Source organism: Pyxicephalus adspersus, chromosome 2 (genome assembly GCF_032062135.1).
Source record: "Pyxicephalus adspersus chromosome 2, UCB_Pads_2.0, whole genome shotgun sequence".
NCBI classification, from domain to species: domain Eukaryota; kingdom Metazoa; phylum Chordata; class Amphibia; order Anura; family Pyxicephalidae; genus Pyxicephalus; species Pyxicephalus adspersus.
In genome coordinates this window covers 121,644,366-121,658,827 of record NC_092859.1, presented here as the reverse complement: position 1 = coordinate 121,658,827, position 14,462 = coordinate 121,644,366, and the positions used below count along the sequence as shown (strand labels likewise).

The 14,462-nt window shown below is 44.1% G+C and overlaps 1 long non-coding RNA gene across 2 annotated transcripts in view; it reads left to right on the top strand.

Annotated features, from left to right (window-relative positions):
* Positions 1 to 5,091, top strand: part of LOC140322172 (uncharacterized) — a 13,787-nt gene extending 8,696 nt beyond the window's left edge. For both annotated transcript variants that reach the window (XR_011919160.1, XR_011919161.1), the window contains exon 3: positions 4,914 to 5,091. This is a non-coding gene — a long non-coding RNA (uncharacterized lncRNA). The remainder of the gene's footprint in view (positions 1 to 4,913) is intronic.
* The last annotated feature ends 9,371 nt before the right edge of the window (positions 5,092 to 14,462 follow it).

Here is a 14,462-nt window from a genome sequence, read left to right as displayed (position 1 = left end):
GGATCTTTGTTTCTGGACTTCTTGGCCACGCAAGCCCCTCGGTGCTTGCACCGGGTTTCCTGACTCCTGTGGTCAGCTGCCACTGGCCTGGGGATTGCTCTGAAGTGGCACCTGGCAGCTACCCCGCAGCCCAAGCCTTTCCTCACCATCAGAGGCTCTCGTGAAGACCTGGTAGCGGCTTAGTCACACCCCTCTGGAGCATACCCAGTCAGTGGCACAGTGGGTCCACACCCGCTTGCATAACATTTTGCTCAGGCCATGGACTCCGCTGATCCGAATCTTCCCAGTACCATCGCGTTACGCCAGGAGTTGGCTCAGCAGCGTGACCGTCAGGATCAAATATTGGCCTATCTACGCAATGTGAATATGCGCCTGAATGATTTGACATCTGCCAACCCAGCCCTATCAAGCTTCTTTGCTCCTGAGTGTAACTACTCAATTGGAGACAGGGAGTTATTGGCCATAAAAATGGCACTAGAGGAATGGTGTTACCTTCTCGAGGGGGCATCTCATCCGGTGGTGATCTACACCGACTACAAAAATTTGAGTTATTTGCAGTCTGCACAAAGACTGAATCCTCGTCAAGCTAAATAGTCCTTATTCTTTGCACGTTTTGATTTTGTTCTCCATTTGTGTGCCGCAGAGAAGAATATCAAAGCAGATGCTTTCTCGAGGTCCTTTGATGCTACTGATCAAGAGGAGGAACCTCAACACATCATTGATCCCGCAAAAATTGCTGTATGCCCTGTTAAGTTTTCTGAGATTCCACCCGGAAAGACTTTTATTGCACGGAACCTCAGGAAGCGAATTCTAGTCTGGGGTCATTCCTCAAAGATTGCAGGTCATGCCGGACAACGATAAACTTTCAAACTTATCTCCCAACGTTACTGGTGGCCTACCATGCGGCAAGACATTCAAGACTTTGTCACTGCCTGTCCGTCATGCGCACAGTATAAAACCTCCAAGCAACATCCTGCAGGCCTTTTGCTTCCTCTGCCCGTTCCTGAGGCTCCTTGGCAACAGATAGCCATGGATTTTATTACTGATCTACCCTTGTCCTTGGGGTGTTCCGTGATCTGGGTAGTGGTGAATCGTTTCTCCAAAATGGCGCACTTTGTTCCTCTGCCTGGTCTTCCTTCTGCTCCTCAGCTGGCAAAAAAATGTATTGAACATATTTTTCGTCTCTATGGTTTTCCCCACCGTATTGTGTCAGATAGAGGTGTACAGTTCACGTCTAAGTTTTGGAGAGCTCTTTATAATCTCTTGAATGTGTCTCTGGACTTTTCTTCTGCTTATCACCCACAGTCTAGCGGTCAAGTGGAACGGGTCAACCAAATCCTGACCAGTTTTCTACGACATTTCATCAACCTCCATCATGATAACTGGGTTGAGTTATTACCTTGGGCTGAGTTTTCATACAATATTCATGTCAGTGAGTCATTCAAAAAATCGCCATTTTTTATTGTTTATGGCCAACAACCAAATATCCCACTCCTGGTGTCCTCTTCTTCTGGTATTCCTGCCGCAGATGCTACCACAAGAGAATTCTCTGAAATCTGGGAGGGGACAAGGGGAGCTCTTAAGGAAGCTTCTGTCCGCATGAAGGAATCCGCAGATAAGAGACGTAGAATTTCTCCTAAGTTTCGTCCTGGTGATAAAGTTTGGCTTGCCTCAAAATACCCTCTTACAAATTGGGCCCACGCTTCATCGGTCCTTTTGAAATTCTAGAACAAATCAATGACGTTTCCTATAAACTTAAACTGCCAGCCTCACTCCGGGTGCCGAACTCCTTCCATGTCTCCCTGCTGAAGCCCGTCATCCTGAATCGTTTTGTCAAGAGACCTGTCTCAGCTCCCGTAGGGGTCAGTGATGAGAACGTATATGAGGTAAAGGCCATTCTGGGGATGAAGAAGAGTAGAGGAAGAACCCTGTTTTTGGTAGACTGGAAGGGGTTTGGCCCTGAGGAGAGATCTTGGGAACCCAGAGAAAACATCAATGCGCCCGTGCCATTGATTGTCCCCTTCTGATCACTACCGTATGTGCCATTGATTGTCCCCTTCTGATCACTACCGTATGTGCCATTGATTGTCCCCTTCTGTTCACTGACTCCCTTTTTTTGGCTTCTACGGCCGGGTAACAGACTCTGTTAGGGCAGGGATCAGCAGCTTGCTTGTCCTTTGAAGTTAATTTCATTTTCACTCTGCACTGTAGCCAGCATCGAGGCGTCACACAGAGGCACACAGTATCAGGTATCGGAGGATGTCTTTTTTGCGGGGGTGCTTTATTTGATGGGGATGCCTTATCATCCGGGAAACACGGTAATATAGTTAACATTGTACGTGCATGTATTTTGTACTAAAACATAGGCACCATTGAAGTGAATGTTAATACATCTTCAGTGTGAAGTAAAATAAGGCACACTGTGGTATAGATCTACTAAACACTGTCGGTCAGATATCATTGTTTCTTCAGAAATGCTTAGAGTATAATTTTCTTGTGTACTCTGTCTGAATTGTTGCTGTAAAGCATCCAGCAGTAGTCAGCCATGTTAGCACTGCAGGTCGTGCCGGCGCCGCTGCTCCTCATTGCAGGCACGGGCGCCGGGTCCTATCTTTCAGGTAACCCCACTACCTGTGTTTCATGCTGAGACTTGCTCTGGTGTTTGAGCTGGCGTGGGTGTGTCTCTCTTAATCTATGAGGTAACACATACACGCCCTCTGTTTTCCACAGCCTATGGCTGGTTTTCTGCAGGTATTTAAAGGGAACCTCCTACTACAGGAAGTTGCCTGAGCAATCTCTAGGTTTACCTTGTGTAACTCTCAGTGCTAAGGTGTTTTCTCTGTTTTGCTTTGCTGTGTACCGGACCTTGCTTACGTTTTTGGACTTAGCCTGTTTGCTGCTTGACCCTGACCTCGGATTACGTTTTAGGACTTTGCCTGTTTACTGCCTGACCCTGACCTCGGATTACGTTTTTGGACTTTGCCTGTTTACTGCCTGACCCTGACCTCGGATTACGTTTTTGGACTTTGCCTGATTGCCGCCTGATCCTGACCTTGGATCTTTGTTTCTGGACTTCTTGGCCACGCAAGCCCCTCGGTGCTTGCACCAGGTTTCCTGACTCCTGTGGTCAGCTGCCACTGGCCTGGGGATTGCTCTGGAGTGGCACTTGGCAGCTACCCCGCAGCCCAAGCCTATCCTCACCATCAGAGGCTCTCGTGAAGACCTGGTAGCGGCTTAGTCACGCCCCTCTGGAGCATACCCAGTCAGTGGCACAGTGGGTCCACACCCGCTTGCATAACAAGCCATCATACTTTCATTCCAGAAACCTTGGTAGCGGAGCTCCATTAACTAGGTGTCTTGGCGCAAACGTTGTCCTTGTTCATCACTCACCATACCAAGATTTTCCGGTAAGAATTCTGTAAGTGAAAGCAAGAAATGTATTTTTAATGACATGTGACAACCCAGTTTCTGGTATGAATGCATCCCAAGCTTCTAGCTCAGCTGTTTAGAGAGTCTGTTTGAAAACATCATCCTGCAAAAACTTGACACTACTTGTTCTGGGCTTTTAGGTATCTCTTGGTTGCCAATCACGCTTGACTTAATGGTCTCCCGTAGATCGGCTGTCCCACAGGCATAGGAAACAGCAAAATTTTGTGAATACTCTTGCATTCCCATCAGCAAGTCAATGACCTTTAGATCCCCACAGATGTTCCACTGGTGTGTTTTATACTGGATTGCTTCAAGTAGTAACTTCATGTGTGTCATAGGACTCCTTTAGGTTAACTGAATGGGCAATCGGTAAACTTGGTTTGGAATTACCATTATGCAGTAAGACTGCATTCTAGCTTCTTTTAGAGGAATCAATGAGGATACAACAATTAAGATGGACATCACATCACATACACATCATAGCACAGTGAGCCATGACTAGTGAAGAACGTTGTCAAGTTATGGTTTCGTTTTCTGTAGTGAGTTACAGTTATGCTCTTTGCAAGCAAGTACTTCAGTTTAAGCCTTGAAGCAAGAAGTTCTGCTTTGTCTTTGGAGAGATTTAGATCACAAACAAGATCATTCAGCTCTGCTTGTGTAAAGGTCTCTGGTTCTGAATCTTCATTGGCCAAGTAGTCAGGTTTAGATGATCCAGGGTTGTAACTGGCTCTATAGCGCATTTCTCATCACCTTCTACAGAAGCAAGTCCATCATGTGGTGGTACCAGAACTGGAAAAAAATCATCATGGGGAACAGGCCTATTTGCAGAATCAAAGCTGGGATATACAACTTTGTGCTTAGTTTTACATGAGAATCCAGTTTTGTTGACGCAGCAAAAATAGCAGTCGATTAGATGGTCTTGCGGTTCTCTCCACACCATCGGGATTGCAAATGGCATTGCTGCTTTAGGCCGATTAAGCCAGTCACGCAGTCTGTTGGAACAACTGGTACAGATGATATGTGGAGCCCAAGATTTATCCTGATAACCAAGTGGACAGCCGGAATATATTTTGTATATCTTTTTAGGTTCTGTGGTAGTTTGGCAATGTTGTGCTTTTGTCGTGAATAAACCACACACGTAACAAAAACCGTCTGGATCATTAGGACAATTTCTAGGCATGATGACAAATTAAATCAACCGCAGTTAGTGTGGTCTCTTACCTTAAAAAAAGAAAACTGGCGTTAAATATTGTAATATGTAACGGCTATTTATAACAAATTTCACACAATATATAATTAGCTGCAAAAACTAGACATGCTAGAGAAAAACTGAACACAGATTTGAAATCTGCATCAAAAGTACTAGAAAGCCCACATATCTGATGAAAATGATATGTTGACCTGTGTAATTATTGTTATGATTGTATTATTCATTAATTTCACTTTAAGAATGAATCTAACCGAGTTATTAATTTTTTTCTCAGTAGACCGGCATTGAAGGTATACAGCAATAGTGTTGGTGTTCGAATTCAGGTTGTCTTTATATTCGACCCGAATATGGCTGTTCGAATTCGGGTAGACCCAACCTGGAAATAAAACAGGATTTAACTGCAAAAATTCGGATAAAAACCAAAATGTGTTAAACAAAATAAAAATAAATGTTACATTATTTTTTTGAGTGTTTGTGTTCATTTAACTTCATTTTCATTTAACTTTAACTGCAGCTGTGTCTGCAATCATTGAGAAGAGTGTGCGATCCCTGGGGCACTACAGGGTAATTAACAGCAGCTGATTGGGAATCACCAGACTTGGAACAGGAAGTATGCAGGGTGTTGAATCCAGAGGTAGAGATGGTGCTGGCAGCAGCGGAATGCAAGGAGGGTGAGCAGGAAGAAAGCACAGATCCCCTGGACCTGCAGGGAACTGTGACACCATGTTTGAACTTTGCTGGACCCTGCAAAGTTAAATATTACTTGCACTGCCTTGTCCTGCCGTGTCTTTCTTTTTAGAAATGATTTACCAGTCTAGAAATAAAATAATAAGGGGTATTACTCAGACTGAGGGGCTGGATATCTGGTTGTCCACTTTTCAAAGAGGGCTTTTACATTCCAATAGGCTCCCCACCCGCCGACCTCCACAACGTTGGGAGTCATGCTGTGGGGAAGAGGCTTTCTCCCCTTACAATGACTCTTTCCACCACTAAAGGCAAGCAGGGTTTTTGTTTTTTTTTGTTTTTTTTACAAAAGGAAGGTGCCTACACACTTTTAGTCACACTTTGACAAGGTGCCATATCAGTCTGCGTAGGTTTTTTTTTTGGACAATCTTGGTAATCATTAGGTAATTTTTTTTTTTTATGGTGTTGTCTTGTTATTTCTACAGCCTATTTAACTCATTCAGAGATACTGTAGGGAATACTAAGTACCCTTGTAGGCCCCCAGAGTCCAAAAGGTCAACTGGTCCACAAACCTCGACAACACAGAAGACATCTTGTAGGAATGAGATCTTCCACTGGGTGGAGCCAGATATCTGCCCCCCCCCCCAGCTAATGTTCATTGTATAGTTTCAATCAGAGTTGATTTTAACTTTATTCACAGCTATTCTGACTTTGGATCAGAACTTGGAATTTCAATATGACATTACAATAGTAATACTGACTGGGGATGAGCCAATTAGTAATACTGACAAAGGGGATCAGCCAATTCTGCCTTCAATTGACAAATTTTGAAGGCCCTGGACAATGACAGGTGAACCATACTATATCTGTAATTGATAGATACACTACAGATACAGATACAAACAGATTCTTCACCACTTGTGACCAGATTTGATCCATGTCAGAATTTTTGTGTTCTGAGCGCCTCTACTTCAATCATTGTAAAAATTAAAAAGGTCCGGGCTAACCAGCAAAGCAGCCAGATGCAATTGTTGGATTTTGGACAGGCAGCAAAGGAGCCAGGCTGCCTTGCTGGCTATCCCAGACTCAGCACTTACTCTTTGCTCCTTTGCTTGCTAGCCAGGTGCAAATGGAGGGTCTGAGCTAAACCAGCAACCACTTACTTGATGGCTAATCTAACCACTCTTTCCCAGTGCCTAAACTTCTATGTGTTTATCCTTCCAGGAAGGAAAATATGATGGGGAAGATATGGATCATGCTTCCTTCTACCACCAGGTCCAACACAATCAAACAACCAGCCACCTCCATCTCTTCCCACCTACCTGACTTCCTCCAGCTGCTTGCTGGAGGCAACTAGTTGGAACTTTTACAACTACAGTGTTCTCCCCAAAACGTTTTTACAGCTGGGTTAAAGAAAGCTGTACATAGGTGATCAAAAATGGTAAGCAGGAAAACACAAGAAACCTATTACTTGTGGTTCTTTGTATCATCGATGTTCAGTAATCCCTAAAATTGTGTCAGCTTTTTTAGCACCCCTTTATGTTTTGTTTTTACTTTTTAATGACCTCCCCCTTAGAACAGAATTGAAGAATTGAAGAACAGGAGGCTCAAACGAATCAAGTTGTACAGGTGCTGCAGGATTTATCAACTCGCCTTCAGCAACTCCAGACCTCCCTGCTAGGCAGAGTTGCTTCCACTCCCCTCTCAGCACTTGCTGCTGCTGCTCCAGTTAATATTCCACCTGCAGCCGAACCTAAGAGGAACCTACCTGATCGCTTCGCTGGGGATTGGAAGCACTTTTCCAATTTTAAAATTTCCTACTGTATTTTCGCCTGCAGCCATTCTCCTCAGGCTCCGAGGAACAGCGAGTAGGCCTGGTCATATCCTTATTGCAAGGCGATCCTCAGTCTTGGGCCTTCAGTCTGCCTCCAGAAAACCCAGCTCTGGCCTCTATGGATGCTTTTTTCCATGCACTTGGTCTGCTCTATGATGACCCAGATCGAGTTGCATCTGCTGAATCTTTCCTTTGTGCCTTGCGCCAGGGACATAGGTCCGTAGAGGAGTACTGCACTGAATTTTTCAGGTGGTCTGCAGATTCGCAGTGGAATGACCCTGCTCTCTGTTCCCAATTTCGGCTAGGCCTAGCTAAGAAAATTAAGGACACCGTGGTACACTACCCCCCACCTGGGAGCCTGGATGCTGCCATGCAGCTAGCTATCAGAATTGACCGACGCCTCCGAGAATGTTGCCAGGAACGTGCAGCACATCCTCCGCTAATCTCCCTTCCAGTGGGCAAATCACCTGAGTCTACCGAATCTTTCCCAGAACCCATGGAGACCAATCGATCCGAACTCCCGATATCGGAGCGCACACGCCGCCGTGTGCAACACCTGTGTCTGTACTGTGGAGGTGAGGGACATTACAGAAATCACTGTCCCCCTCAAGCGCCCAAAAGCCCTGACCTAGGGAATGACAGGGAGGATTCCCTAGGTCCATCGTTTCGCACTCCCTTTTTCAAGACTACATTTACGGTGCAGCTGTTCTTCCCTGTCCAGACTGTTTGGGCCGAGGCTTATCTGCATTCTGGAGCCGAGGCCAATTTTATGGACCGGAGTTTCGCTTTCAAGCACCGGATTCCACTGGTAGCTCTGGATAACCCTATCCCTATTTTCGTAGTCAACAGTACAGTTATTCCTGAGCCTATCCGTTTCAAAACCAGACCACTTTCTCTCTAGGTGGGGTTGCTCTATTCTGAAACTCTGGAGTTCCTAGTAATGCCCCAGCTAGTGAACCAACTCCTTTTGGTTATTCCCTGGCTTTGCCAGCACTCTCTAGTGATAGACTGGATTTCTGTAGACAGTCTGTCTTGGAGTTCAAACTGCCTTCACAACTGCCTGCAGAGAATTGCACCCGCATGGACTGTCTGCCTGACTGTGACTGCACCGTTGCCTGGCCTTCCTGACTCCTATCAAGATTTTTAGGTAGTTTTCTCTAAACAAAAGGCAGAGAGCCTGCCACCCCATCGTCCCTATGACTGCACCATTGATCTCTTACCTGGTACTACGCCTTCCCGTGGTCGAATTTATCCCCTGTCCAGACCCGAAACTCAGGCCATGACAGCATATATTAAGGAAAACCTTGAAAGAGGGTTCATTCGCGAATCCACTTCACCTGCGGGTGCAGGATTCTTTTTTGTTGGGAAGAAAGATGGGTCCCTGCGTCCCTGTATTGACTACAGGGGTCTGAATAAAATAACTGTCAAGAACCGATAATCATTATCATCTCAGAGCTGTTCGACCGTATTCAAGGTGCCACCGTGTTCTCTAAGTTGGATCTGCGTGGGGCCTATAACCTTATCCGAATTAAGGAAGGGGACAAGTGGAAGACTGCGTTCAATACCGGTGATGAACATTATGAGTATCTTGTCATGCCCTTCGGGCTCTGTAATGCCCCCGCAGTATTTCAAAACTTTGTGAATGACATCTTTCGCGATCTGCTTTACACCTGTGTGGTGGTCTACTTGGACGATATTCTAATCTTTTCCAGGGATCTCCCCTCGCATCGGAGACATGTAAGGACTGTACGCTAAACTGGAGAAATGTCACTTTAAACTCCCTGAAGTGCCTTTCCTAGGTTACATAGTCTCTAATCAGGGGTCACGTATTGATCCCGAGAAAGTTTCGGCTGTTCTGAAGTGGCCATTACCTCAAGGTCTCAAGGCTATTCAAAGGTTCCTTGGCTTCGCCAATTACTAAAGACAGTTCATTAAGGGTTACTCCTCCATCGTGGCTCCTATCATGGCCCTCACTAAGAAGAGGGTTAACTGCAAGGTGTGGCCTAAAGAAGCTCTCCTGGCCTTCGAGGTCTTGAAGCAGGCCTTCGCAGCGGCTCCTGTTCTGTTGCATCCCGACCCTATGAAGCCCTTTTTTCTGGAGGTTGATGCTTCTGTTGTGGGAATAGGAGCTCTCTCAACAGGGGTCCTCGGGCAAATTACGTTCATGTGGTTTCTCCTCGAGAAAGTTTGCACCCACATGAAGGAATTAGACTGTCAGGGATTGAAAACTCTTGGCGGTGAAGCTGGCATTTGAGGAATGGTTTCACCTTCTAGAGGGAGCACTCTTTCCGATTACTATTTATACTAATCACAAAAACCTCTTGTACCTCCAGACTGCCCAAGGACTTAATCCACGGCAAGCTCGCTGCGCCTTATTCTTTACTCAATTTTACACTTACCTTCCACCCTGCATCTAAGAACACTAAAGCTGATGCCCTGTCTCGTTCTTTTGACTCTGAAGATACAGAGAAGGAACCTGCGCACAATATAGATCCTTCCAGAATTCTCCTGGCACCTCCAGTACATTTGAAGGACATTCCTCCTGGGAAGCAATTTGTAAAGAAGTCCCTCCGTTCCTGTATTCTGAAATGGTGGCACAATTCCAAGGTTGCTGGCCACCAAGGGCTAACGAAAAACCTTTGAGTTCATATCACACCAGTATTGGTGGCCAACCCTAAAGCAAGATATAAAAGATTTTATTGCTTTCTGTTCCAAGTGTGCAGAAAGTAAAGTCCCTAAAAGATTACCTTCTGGTCCCCTCCTTCCTCTGCCAGTGCCCAAATTTCCTTGGACTCATAGCTCCATGGACTTCATCACTGACCTACCTTTATCGAATGGCTGTACCATCATTTGGGTTGTAGTAGATCAATTTTCTAAGATGGCTCAATTCATTCCTTTGAAAGGATTTCCTTCAGCTCCAGCGTTGGCCAAAACTTTCCTTCAGGAAGTATTCCATCTCTATGGTCTCCCCTCTAGTATTGTCTCAGATCGAGGGGTACAGTTCACATCTCGGTTCTGGAGGGCCCTGTGTCGCCTACTGGAGATTCAGCTGGATTTCTCCTCAGCTTACCATACACAATCCAAATGGCCAGACGGAAAGAGTCAATAAATGCCTGGAACAATTTCTTTGTTCCTATGTATCCGCCAGGCAGGATAATTGGAGTGAGTTACTCCCTTGGGCCGAATTTGCTCATAATAGTCGGGTCAGTGAGTCTACAGGTTTCAGCCCTTTTGTTCATGACTTATGGGTGTCATCCCAGAGTACCTCCACCTATTCTGTCTGGTTCTGAGGTCCCAGCCGTGGCAGAAGTCAGAGCCAGCTTCCACAAAGTCTGGGAGGACGCGCAGAAGGCATTACACAAAGCCTCTCTTCGCCACAAGAAGTGGGCTGATAAAAAGAGAAGCCCTGCCCCCAGATTTGTGCCGGGAGATAAAGTCTGGTTATCCACAAAACACCTACATCTACGGGTCCCATCCTATAAACTTGCCCCCGGTTTTATTGGTCCTTTTCCTGTTTTATCCCATGTCCAGGTGGGCTCTGAAGAAGAATTTGAAGTCGAGTTCATCATTGACTCCAGATTCGTTCGGGGCAAATTACAATATATGGTTCATTGGAGAGGCTATGGTCCGGAGGAAGGTTCTTGGGTATATCACACTGACCTTCATGCCCCTCTGCTGGTGAAGCAATTTCCCGAGAAACCGGGGGGTTCTTTTTTGAGGAGGAGCCCTAAGAGGGGGGGTACTGTCACAGATCAACAGCACTGCTGATCTGGTACTTATTATCCTCCTGATAGTGTCTGATTAGCGGCAGCTGTTCCCACCTTGCTCTAGCTGCCCTGCTGGCTCTGGACTTAGGGGAGTTGCCGAGCCCTTCCTGCAAATAGATTCTCACCTGTCCTACTAGCCCCCGCCCAGACCTATGACTTGATCCTGTTTTCGGTTTTTGAATCGGCCTGTCGATGTGGTACTTTGCCTTCGGTTATCTCCAGCTGTCAGCTGCTACCTGCACGGGTGAGTCTGAGGGCTGCAACCTGGGTGCCGTTCGCAGCAAAGCCCAACACCCCTTGTGGGGTGCTCTGGTGAACACCTTAGCTTAGACTCTGCGCCTCTGATATCACCTCGGCTGAACATGCTGGTAGCACAGAAGGTCTTCCTCCTGTTCAAGTGTCTTTATCGTGACACTCTGTGTACACAAAGGAAAATGGCAGAGCTCAAGTCCAAATTCATAATAGCAATGTCACTGCCTTAAATGTGTCACAATGGCTCAGAATTGATATGATTGAAAAAACAGCTAAGAAAAATTAAGGTTGACAAAGCACCAGGACCTAATATAATACACCCACATGGCCTTAAAGAGCTGAGCCTGGTTATTTCAAAGCCATTATTTCTATTTTTAGAGACTCTTTAGTCACTGGCAAGGTACTGATGGATTGGCGTAAGGCCAATGTGGTTCTTATCTTTAAAAAGGTAGCAAAGTCTTTACCAGAGTTTGATAAAGAACCACACAGAGGAGTTTCTGCTAGAAATTAATTATTATAAGTGATAGTCAGCATGGCTTAAAGAAAGACAGAAGTTGTCAAACAAATTTACTCTCTTTTTATGAGGAAGTAAGTAAACAGGTAGACAGTGGAATAGCAGTTGATATAGTGTACTTGGACTTTGTTAAAGCATTTGACACTGTACCCCACAGACAGTTAATATGCAAGTTCGGGTCAATAGGTTTAGAAAAGTCGATCTGTAAATGGATAGAGAACTGGATTAAAGACCGCATCCAGGGAGTTGTGATTAATGATTCATACTCTGAATGGTCTAAGGTTATTAGTGGTGTACCCCAGGGTTCAGTGTTGGGACTTTTACTGTTTAACATCTTTATAAATGATATAGAGTTTGGGATTAAAAGTACCATTTCTGTGTTTGCAGATGACACCAAACTATGTAATGGAAATAAATCCATACATGATGTCTATAATCTACAAGCAGAACTGGATATAGCGTTTGATTAGGCAACCAAATGGCGAATTACATTTAATATAGATAAACATAAAATTATGCACTTGGGAGCTATCAACGTGCATGCTTCATACTGTCCAGAGGGAATACATTTGGGGGAGTCAGAAATGGAAAAGGATCTGGGGGTTCTGGTAGATCATAGACTTAATAACAGCATGCAATGCCAAGCTGCAATATCTAAAGCTAGCAAAGTACTTTCTTGTATTAAAAGAGGAATAGACTGTTGAAATGGAGTCATAATCCTGCTCCTGTACAAAGCATTGGTCAGACCACATCTGGAATATGCAGTCCAGTTTTGGGCACCAGTTCACAAAAAGGACATTGTGGAATTGGAGGGAGTTCAGAGAAGGGCAACTAAATTAATAAAAGGAATGGAGGAGCTCAGCTATGAGGAGAGATTAGCTGAAATGAATCTATTCTCCCCTGAGAAGAGAAACGTTTAAGGGGGGATATGATCACCCTGTATAAATATATAAATGGTCCATATAGAGAACTCTCCTCCCCATTATTTACTTTGAGATCATTACAAAGAACAAGAGGGCACTCTTTGCATCTGGAGGAAAAGAAGTTTAAGTTGCGGATAAGGAAGAGATTCTTCACTGTAAGGTCTGTGAAAATGTGGAATCGGCTCCCTCAGGAAGTAGTTTCAGCAATTACTATAGATTGCTTTAGAAAAAGCTGGATGATTTCTAGAAGCACAGAATATAACTGGGTATTAAGGATTTATAGTAAAGATAACAGAGACTGTTGATCCAGGGAACATCTGATTGCCTCATGGAATCAGGAAGGATTTTTTTCCCGTTGAAGCAAATTGTACCAGGGTTTTTTTGCCTTTCTCTGGACCAGCTATGTCTTATATCTGGGATATGTTTATTTCCCTAGTGGTTGAACTTGATGAATTTTATGTCTTTTTTCACCCTAACCTACTATGTAACTATGTATGTAATCCTATTCTTGTCAGATTCATGTGTCTGACACTTCCAGTGCAAGTATTCGGGCCCTCAGACATTACATGGGGCTACAAAAGGGTAAACCATACAAGCAGGAGTTGACTGCTTGGCTGAGATTTTCCCACATAGCCCAGTGAATGGTTCTATCTTCTCCCAACCCCAAAAATACACATGAAGAAAGTCTAGCTCAACTCTTACATTTGTCTTTATGGGAGTGTGCCCTTTTGTTTCTTCCTAAACTTGACAACATGAATTTTAACTGGCTTGGGAACTGTTTGCTGGCCCCTTTTCAATATTGAGTTTAGCTCCCAAGACAAGCTCTGATGTTTATATATAGGTACTGTTTGGGTGCAATTTACTGATGTAATGTTCTTTAGAATTTCTAAAAATCAGATAGGGATGTAAAGAAAATTATTTAAAAAATGGGTAAAATGTTTTCCTTGATTTTTTTTTATATTTCCAATTATTGTTGAACTATAATAGATAATTTTACACATTGCCTTACATTGTTAGTATTTTTTGCAAGCTGTACTACTGACAAGCATCATCATTCAAACATACTCTGGTATCAGATTTCACACTGAATTTAAATCTAAATGGAAACACCAATGATGGTCACCTCATTGCTAGAAAGTTTACTGTGTGTTAAACTATTGTTAATGATCATTTTTGAATTTAGCTAAAATCCTAAAATTTAAAGAAGAAATATGTATAGTAAATGTTCTCATATTCAGTCAACTTTTTCATGGTTTGTCTACCTAGAACCTTTACATATAGCTTTATTTAGTTGTACCTGTGTACTTTTGTGCTTTTTAAAATTTGGTAAAAAAAACAGAAATCCAACATTTTGTAAAATGCTGGTAGACTAGCTTACAACATGACTGGCTAATCCACTAAATGTACAGGTCTTGCAAATTTTGCAAGGAAATAACAAGGATCTGTGGCTAGTACATTATTATTGTTAAACAGTATTTATATTGCCTCAATCTATTACACAGTGCTCTACATTGAATATGGGTTGCAAATGACAGAATACAGATAGTGACACAGGAGGAGGAGAGAAGCCTGTCCAGAAGAGCTTACAATCTAAGCAGTGGGAGAAGTAGCACACAATAGAAGGGGGATATGGAATGGTGGGGGTTAAGGGAGAGGTTATTGAGGATTTCAAGAGACAGAAGTTGACAGGCAGGCAAGTTTGAATAAATGAGTTTTAAGTGCTCTTTTAGATGAGCAGAAAGTAGGAGCGAGACGAATAGGATGAGGAAGACTATTCCAGAGAGTCGAGGCAGCTCTAGAAAGGTCTTAGAGCCGTGTATGTGACAAGGTTATGGGTGAGGAAGTCATT